Here is a 10299-nt window from a genome sequence, read left to right on the forward strand (position 1 = left end):
CACTTCCACAAAATTCACAACAGCTAGAACAAAACGTATCAGTCCAGGTTACAGGTGGAGTCAAGTACTAGATTCAAACCCAAAAAAAAGAAAAAATTGACCGCCCAAGGACAGGGAGGCCCTAACGCTGCTAGATACTTGAACTCGAGCCCACGGCAGAACCGTCGGCGAATCCCTAGTAATCCGCACAACGCAGGGCCAGCCGACCAGGGCCCACAGGTCATGAGGGAGAGAGCGCCGTGTATAAGCGCTCAGGTAAGTATTCAGAGGAGTTCGACCGGTAGGACTCGGTCGCGCTTATAAACAGGTCGAGAGCCTCCTCCCTTAGCGAGGTGGGACTAAACCCAGAGCACACGCACATCCAGCAGTCCCCAAATCGCCCGCGCGGGCCATTTGGACTAGAAAACGGCCCAATAGCCTCCATCGTCTACAAACACCCCACCAATAAGGCATGTTAAACAAAGCAGAGCGCGGGGCAAAGAAATATAAACTACAAAAAATTGTTCAAAAAATGAAAATATAAAAGTTCAAATACTAGTTCGCATGCAATAATTTTAAATACAAAAAACAAAAATAAAAATAATTTTAGCTCTGCACCATGGATGATAAAAAAAGGAAAAAATATGATACAAAAACAACGAAACTCTAAAAAGCAAAGAACTTAATAGCCTATCTGTTAAATGTACATAATTTAAAACACTGAATTAAATATTACTTTCAAGTTCAACTACTAAAATGCAAGAAGTTCAAATAGATAATGTTTGTCAATTCTGCTAAATTTATTATTTATATAAAATCCGACAAGTTCAACTACTAAAATGCAAGAAGTTCAAATAGATAATGTTTGTCAATTCTGCTAAATTTATTATTTATATAAAATCCGACAAGTTCAACTACTAAAATGCAAGAAGTTCAAATAGATAATGTTTGTCAATTCTGCTAAATTTCTTATTTATATAAAATCTGACAAGTTCAACTACTAAAATGCAAGAAGTTCAAATAGATTTTGTTTGTCAATTCAGCTAAATTTCTTATTTATATAAAATATGTCCACACCTCAACGAACAATTTCGTCGTAAATAAAAAACTCAGTTCAAACATACATATGACATCAGTACTAAAAAAGCGGGAACAGTCAGGTCACTCTGTAACATCCCAAATTTTCAATTTGGAATGTTATACATAGATCATCATTGCATATCATGTTTTGTTGCAATTTGACAAATCCTCGATAAATCCTAAGCAACTCAAGGACCCTCGGAGAGAGTTGGGGATTTTCTCGAATTTTCAAATTTGATTTTTTTTCAAACGAGGATTGTGGTTTTAATTATTTTTCTCTCCGGAAAAATATTTCATTTTAAATAAACAAGAGGAGAAAATATGACTTCTCCAAAACAATTGAAATACTGGAGGAAAAATGTTAAAAACATTATTTGGAATTTATTTGGAATTTATTTGCAATTTTTATTGCATTAAAAATATTGCATATTTTCAAAATATTTATTTTTGATTATAAAAATGTTCACCCTATTCTAGATTTTCTAACTAGACGGGGAAAATTTATTTCATAGTTTTCTGTTATTTATTTATTTTTCTACGCAATATTTTCCGCGGAACTTATTTAAAAAAAAACCGCGCGACGCCCGACCGGGCCGAAGCCCAGCCGAGCGCCGGCCCGCCCGCGCTCTCCTCTTCCCGCACGACGCCGCGCCGCCGCCGGAGTCCGCCGCCCGCACGCCGCCCCGGCCGCCCCCTTCCCCAAGCACCGGAACCCCCCCTCCTTAAATACCGCACCCCCCTCTCTTTCCTCACCGCCGCCGCCGCCGGAACCCCTCATCGCCGCCGCCCGCAACTCGCCCGCCACCGCCGGTTGCCTTGCCCGCCGCCGCCGCCGGAAGCCCCGGAGCCGCCGCCCCTCGTCGCCGCACCCCTCCCCGAGCCCCGAGCCCCGCCGCCAAGCCCCGCCCCCGCCGGAGCCCCTCGCCGGAGCCCGCCCGTCGAGGTACTGCCGCCGGCCGTTTTCCGTCATGGCCGGTTTTCTGTAAAAAAAAACCTCTTCGTTTTAAAAAAAAAACCCTAGATCGGTTTTTTTCGGTTTTATTATTTTACGAGCGTTCATCGAACCGTTCGTTTTAACGAACGCGTTCGTCGGTTTTTCTCTGTTAACGAACGTCCGTTATTTAACCGTTCGTCCGTTTTTCTTTTTCGTCGGATTTTTTTCTGCGATTATTTCAGATTCGATTTCTGATCGAATTTTCGAAACTGTTTAACTTCTCGCTCGTTTATCGGAATCAGGTGATTCAAGCGCCTAGAGTTTCGTCTCGAAATTCTCTTTCCGATTAATCTACTCAAACAAGTTTTTGCTATAGTAAAATTTGACCTAGATCCAGATTAGCAAACGGAGTTTCTTTCTTTCGCCGTTTGACTTTCGTTGCTTCTTTCGAGTTGATTCTTTTTGCAGACCGGAGTTCTTAAGTTGAACTTTCTGGTTGGATCTTTCATTCGAGTTTTACCTGTGCATTAGATGAGTACTGATTGTATGCTTGTTTGTTTGCGTTAGAGTACCCGGAGTGTGCCGCTTGTTATTTCGACTCGCTAGGTTTTGCGGATCATCAACAAGGCAAGTAACACTTTGATCATATTCCGTTCATACCCAGTTTTTATTGCATTAGATCTGTTTTCCTCACACATTGCATGATTAGGATCTAATTAAACTATGGGTATTGGGAAGTAGTTGAGGTAGTACCTATTACCTGTTTCATTTATCAAACCCTTGGGAGTTACTTCTACGTTGCTTTTATTATTGCCATGCTATGCTCGTAGACGTGGATTGGGTTTGAGTGATATTCATGACAGATGTGAGATTGTTAATAATGGTTCAACTTAAGGTGGCAACTAAAACTCACATCTGGGTGGATTGAGGCACCTGGAGAACCCAGTGTTGTCTGTATGTATAAGGTCCGCCACCCAGGCTCAAAGGGATCATAAGATTATTCATGCTAGAAACTTCCGTGTGCAGCCACAAGCTATTATGGGCTCTAGCATAGCTGAGTAGGTTACAGGATCTCTTGAAGAGGTGGACTAGCAGATGTAGGGGAAAGTAGGTGTAACTGTCCATCCAGAGTAAAGAGTGATTGTTCCTGAAAGACTGTGTCTCGGTCATCCGTTTCTCAAACATCATGCAGTGCGAGAATCAAGCGGAGGCGATCGAGTCTTGTGGGGAAAAGTGCACAAACCTCTGCAGAGTGTACAAACTGACCATGATTAGCCGTGTCCCCGGTTATGGACAACTTGAGTATCTAGTACCTGGATTATCATTTGAATCTCATCACCGTGATACTTATAATTAATTTTGTTGGGTTAATGATGACACTTAATTGGGATTGAGTTGGAGGTACCTTCTCAATGTTTCAACCACCATGATAGTTAAATAAAATTTATTCCTTTGCAGTAGGATAAAATTGGCTTTTCGCAAAACTGTAACCATAGAGTTTTCCACCAGCCATATATGCATATAGTATAGCATTATTATTGTTCATTGCTCTCTATGTGTTACTTTGCCAGCATATTCTATGTGCTGACCCGTTTTCGGGCTGCAACGTTTCATGTTGCAGACTTTTCAGACGACGAGTAAGGTGCCTTAGGTCGTGGTCTTATACTCAGTGATGCCGCTAGAGTTGATGGACTCACTTATCTTCCAAGTCTTCCGCCGTTATCGTTATTAGATGGCCTTAAGCCATGTTTTCATACTTAATCTCTTCGGAGATATTCGATGTAATAAGTGTGTGATTGCTACTCTGTTATAAATCCTCCATTTGTACTGTGCGTGTTAGCATTACTGATCCAGGGATGACACTGGTGCACAGCAGCACAGGCCATTTGAGGTCTGGTCGCTACAAAGTTGGTATCAGAGCACACGCTGACTATAGGACACGACCACTAAGCTTAAGCCCTAGAAAGCTTCTCTCTTCTCATTTCTGACCCCTCTCCACTTTCTACTCTTTTAGGAATGGCGAATACAAGGAGCAAGTTCATGCAACCAGATGAAGACACGCCGTTTGGTCGACATCTGAAGGAAGTCACCAAGTATTTGAACATAGGAATACCAAGCATCACCGGAACCTACAACGCCACATTACCTGAAGAGGAGAGCTGGAAGATTCAAGTTATCATTCCAGGAAGGACATTTGTGCCAATTACTGAACCCATGAGTTTGTTTTCGAAGCACCAACTTGGAGTTTAGGGAAGAGCATGGCCGCACACATCGCCATGGGACGCATTGGAGAAGTCTATCACCAGGAGCTTAAGGATACAATCTACCAAATTTGTGGACGTCGAGACGCGCAATGGGAGATGATCAAGACTAAGAAGGATGGATCAATTGCAGCTTTCATCCAGGAGCAGAACCAACATATTCGACGCCAGGAGAATCAGATGTGCACGGACAAGGAAGAACTGAAGAAGGCATTCACGAAGATCAAGGAACTCCAAAAAGAACTCAAGGCTACACGCGAAGATTACTTGGAGGAAATCAACGCGCTAGTAGGGAAGATTGACGACCTGGAGAATAAGATTGGAGCATTCGTGGGAAATCCAGTGCCAAAAGCAGAAGTTGACGAATGCACTTGTCCGGATAACTACATCATCATCGACGACACCGACTCGGAACCAAGTGAAGACGAATGGATTGATGAAGCTGGAACAGACATCATGGAGTCTTCAACGGATCAGAATTTTTAGTAGACCACCATATCAGTAGTAGTTTCCCCCATTTAGTAGTATAGTTCAAGCACTTTGTAACGCTAGCTAGATCGATTGTTTTGCCTTGTTTGGATTGATTGAGTGATATTGATTGAATTTGTCTCATGAGCATATGGGTAGTGTTTTCTCTCTAGACCTCATTCTACTCTTAACTCTCATCTTTTCTAAACCTATCAGATGCCTCCGAGACGCGACACCGGATTTGTTTTCCCGCCAGAGATCACTCAGTTGATTCAGCAACAGAATGCCCTGATGCAAGTGTTAGTTCAGAACCAAGGCAACAACAACAACAACAACAACCCACCGCCACCACCACCTGTTGACCACTTAGCCCGTTTCTTAAGGCTAAACCCGCCGGTGTTTTCCAGTAGCACCGAGCCGATAGTAGCAGATGATTGGCTCTGCAAAGTTGGAAGGGAGTTGACCACTGCAGGATGCACAGATGCGGAAAGAGTGCGTTTTGCCGCACATCAGCTTGATGGACCCGCAGCATCATGGTGGGAGAATTATACAGCCACACACCCTATTGACACTGTCACATGGGACCAGTTTCAGCAAGCTTTCCGTACAGCTCATGTTTTAGCAGGAGCTATGGCTATGAAGAAGCGCGAGTTTCGCAACCTACGCCAAGGAGGACGCACCGTAGGCCAGTATGTGGAGGATTTCAGTAAGTTAGCACGTTATGCACCAGATGACGTTGCTACAGATGCAGCCAAGCAGGAGAAATTTTTGGAAGGACTGAATGATGAACTGAGTATGCAGTTGATGGTAGCAACTTTCAACAACTACCAGGAGTTGGTAGATAGAGCTCTCATGATTGAAGGGAAGCAGCAGCAGATTGAAAACCGTAAGAGGAAGTATGGACAAGGGAAGTACAATTCTGGAGCCCAGCAGAAGCCCCGTTTTACCCCGAAGCCGGGAGGACAGTTTCAGCATACCCATGGAGGAGGTAGCTCACACAACCATAATGGCTCCAAGAATGGTAATGGGAATGGAGGAGGAAACGGACAGAAGCGCACCAACCCATCTACCCCGACCAAGAGAGATCTAAGTCACATTACTTGTTTCAAGTGGCAGAAGACGGGACATTATGCTACTGATTGTCCCGAAGCCCAAAATGGAAATGGCAATGGAAGCTCTGGGAAGAAGCCGAACCCGTTCAACAAAGGACATGTGAACCACGTGAGCGTGGAGGAGGTTGAAGCTCAGCCTGATGCAGTAATAGGTAAGTTTTTGGTTAAGTCATTTACTGCAACCGTTCTTTTCGATACTGGTGCATCGCATTCATACATATCAAGGGGATTCGTGAATAAGTTTAAGATGTCCACCAAAGTTCTCAGAGACCCTATGTTAGTAACCTCGCCAGGAGTAGAGTATATGGCCACCCAAGGATGTTTTCAGATACCGTTGGCCATTGGTAGGCATGTTTTCCCCTCAGACCTCATTGTTTTGGAATCGCAAGGTTTGGATGTGATTTTGGGAATGGATTGGCTATCGTTGTACGGAGGAAACATCGATTGTGCCAGCAAGACTATTTTGCTTACCACCCCGGAAGGAAAAAGGATCAAGTATGTATCCCGGCATATGCCGAAGAGGACTCAAGTGAATTCCTTATCAGGAGTTGTACAGGAGGAAGTACCAGTGGTGAAGGATTATCCGGATGTATTTCCAGAAGAGTTGCCAGGCATGCCACCAGATAGAGACATTGAGTTTTTGATTGAACTTTTGCCAGGCACAGGGCCAATATCTAAGAGACCGTACAGGATGCCCGCAAAGGATTTGGAGGAAATTAAGAAGCAGATCAAGGAGTTACTGGATAAAGCCTATATTTGCCCAGCAACCGTGTAGGCTGGCCCGTCCTGACTATGTATATAGTGGAGCGGTTTCCTTTTCTCTCCATATGAACCTATCATATTGCGTACGTGCCACTGAAGAAAAAAAACTTTATTTGTAAATGACGCGGCACCTACTACTCGTTCTCCTATAACCTTGCGCTTGGCATCTCCAAAATATTAACCTTGCAATTGGCTCTTCGCCTCTTCGGGAAGTCGAGCAATAATGGTAGTGCAGTATATATCGTTCTGGCTATATGAGACCGAATGAATTGCTGCACGTCCACCACGTGGGCAAGGGTCGAGGGGCGAGGGAGAGTGCTACATACGGAGCAAAATGAGTGAATCTACACTCTAAAATACGTCTATATACATCAGTGTTTGGAGTATGTACTAGTAGTTCATATTGAAATCTACTAAAGGACATATATATTCCAAACAATATGATATAATCTCTATAACCAAGGTAGTAGGGACGAGGAGTAAACGGAGGGAGTAGTAAATTTTTCTCCTCGTCCTACGAGCCACCGCGCGCATGGGCGAGGGAGCGGGCGTAAGGCGGAGCAAGCTTCACCTCATCCTATGAGCCACCGCGCCCGTGGGCGGGGGAGACGGCGTACTAAGCAAGCTTCTCCTCGTTCTGCGAGTTGACGGGACACATCAAAAGTACTCCAGTGTATAGAGCCTTGCCTCTAAGGTAGGCCCCACATGGTTTGCCTCTTTTTTTAACATAACACGTCAAGTCGCAATTTGTTTGTTCACCCGTGGTAGATGATCCTCCCTCCACCAAGTGGACAACCAGTACACGTGCCAAATTACCACGTGGGCTGCCTTTTTCATACAGAAATGAGCTCCACCGTGTACCCACGCGGGTGTGGTTGGGAAAGAGACGGGAGTACGTGCGCCGTGCATGCACATCTTCTCTTCGTGCACGTCCCCCACCTACGTGGGCGTGTGTGATAGATACAAACCGCGTTCGTGAGTGTTTTTTGTTTTGGGGTGGGGGTTGATTTCGTGAATTATTTGTGGGAATATGTGTCGATGACATCTCAAACAAAATTTTGCATGCAATGTGTGTGAAATGGAGGCCTATCCATATCATACATAGAGGGTCGAGCAATCCATGAGAAGAGAGGGAGCGGTCATAGCTATTGATAGAGTCGAAGAGAGGATCAAGTGGGTGGGTGCGAGATCGATGAAGAGAGCCATCGAAATTGTGTGTGTGTGCAAGTCAAAGATATAGGGCGACTGGCCTACCGGAACGTTAGAGGGCACATGTCAAGTTTGTGTGTGGCAGGGAGACATGACTAGAGCGCTTGATGTATCGGTGTGTGTGGGGGGAGGGGGTGGGGGGAGGGGTAGGCAGAGGCCTAACTATCGAGGTAGAACGACTCGTATATGTGTTGAGAAGGAGAGACCCAGCTATGTCTTGAGGGAGATCGGTCGACATCCATACATAACTGAAGGACGGGAAATATGATGGGACACAGAGAGAGAGAGGAGAGAGAGAGGGAGGGAGAGGGGTAGAGTGCTGGATGGGTGATGGAGTTGCTTCTCGAAGATGGTGGGAGAGGCCTACTAGACAAACTGAGGGTGGAACTTCAATGTTATTAATAAGAGTGGGGATGTGTTTCTGTGTGTGCCTGTGCGTGATAGATCTGTCGGGACGCATCCATGGATGATGAAGGGGAACCATGTGTTTGGTAAGCAAACCTAACTAGATCGGTAGATCAATTATTGTTTGTCGGAGGAAGGGTGAGACACAACTAATGAGGTAGATTGATTGACGTGTGGGTAAAAACGAGTTATAAGGACCTAGCTAGCTATATGTATAGCGAGAGATCGGTCGGTGTACGTCCATTTGTTAGAGGCAAATAAGGCCCAGCGAGACGGATAGACAGAGAGAATGGAGCTAGGAGGTGGTGCGAGAGGCCCAACTACTAGCTAGATAGGGGGAGGAGTGTGCGGTTGTGAGATCGATGAAAAGAGGGGCGGGAGTTTACACGTGTGTCTGACCGTATGAGAGACACGAGGCAAGGACACATAAAGGAGGAGATTGAAGGTGTGTATGTATGTTGTAGGCAGGCATCGCTGGAGAGGTTTATCGATCGGTGTGTGTCGGAAAGGAGTTGTGGAGACTCTGGGAGAACGACCTAAAGAAAAAAATGAATGTGCCCGGTGGATAGAATGCCGAGGGAGGGGGAGGGCGAGGAGGGCGTGTGCATGCATGAGAGAAAGTTAGTGGTAGCTACAAAGGTTAGAGGATTGTGTGGGTGTAAGAGACTAACAAAGATCATAATTTGATATGAAAGCGGATTCATATATTTGAATAGGAGATCATAGTGTTTTAAACATTGCATGCATGAATATAGCAGTGATACACATGTTGTGCACATGTTATACCGTAATGTGATAATGCATGGCGTTTGCAACTCACAGCTAAATGCCGAACAATCTAAACCATACTATACATCAAACAATCTCACATTTTATTTGAATTTCTGATAATGTGTGGCGTTTGCAGCTTACAACTAAATATCGAACAATCTAAACAATACTATATATCGAACATTCTCACATTTTATTTGAATTTGTGGTAATGTGTGGTGTTTGCAACTCACATCTAAATACTTGTAGGCGTAGGGGGCAGGGCACCATACATAATGTGATAAACACATTATACATATGAGACATGGTTTAGATTATGAAGATCTAGCTAGAGCTAGAAATGTAATGTGATTTGAAATCAAAATAAAGTGGATTCAAAAAATCTAGCTCGAGTTCATATAGTACACATAGTTCATATGTAACTCGAGACTAATCATGTGGTGTGCTATGAAGATAATACACAAACGATGGTTTAACTTGACAATAATGATGATTGTAGATCTTATTAAAACAGAGAAACAAATTAAAATGCTTTGACTTCACAACAATCATTACTATAGATCTTATTCAAGTAGAGAACGAATTCAAATTTAGTTCATATTGAAGCGGTAGTATATACGTTTGGAATGCACTAAAACGTTCATTTGAGTAGTAGGTTGCATGCATTATACACGTAGCGAAATATTTTAATTGAACATAACATGAATTCAAAGTTTTGAATGACATTTGTAGTGCGCATTGATTTGGTACAGTACATGTTAGGCTTGTCCGGAAATTTCAACCCGCGCCTTGTTAGCCCGAAATATTTATGATATACCTTTGTCTCGTAGTGCTCCGACAACTCCCTCCATCTCAACCCGCGCCTTGCTATTCCGAAATTACAACGCGCGTGAAAACTACCACCTCCTGTGAAATCCCGACACGCGAAATGCCCGTGGTACCCCTGAACCGAAAGAACCGCCTCAAATCGGTGGGGGTACTTTCGTAACTTACCCCACATTTCGGACAAGCGCGTCTCTAAGCCATGGTTCCCCACTGCCATCCCATCCGCCCACCCATTCATACACCGAGGCCGCGCAAACCCGCGACGAAACCCCACACACTGCTCCGTCCACCATCCAGTCGGAGCCTCTTCCCCGCCGACGTCGTCCACAGCAACACCTCGACGTCCCTCATCCACCGTACCGGATGAGGATCCGTCGTCGATCTCATCGTCCCGCCGGTTCAGCCACCCCGTCCTCCACCTCCAAGGAGCTGCCCCGACGTTCCCCTCGTCTTTCGCGCCACCTCCATTCCCACACCGCCATCTTCACCTGCA

Source organism: Aegilops tauschii, chromosome 4, assembly GCF_002575655.3.
Source record: "Aegilops tauschii subsp. strangulata cultivar AL8/78 chromosome 4, Aet v6.0, whole genome shotgun sequence".
Classification (NCBI taxonomy): Eukaryota; Viridiplantae; Streptophyta; class Magnoliopsida; order Poales; family Poaceae; genus Aegilops; species Aegilops tauschii.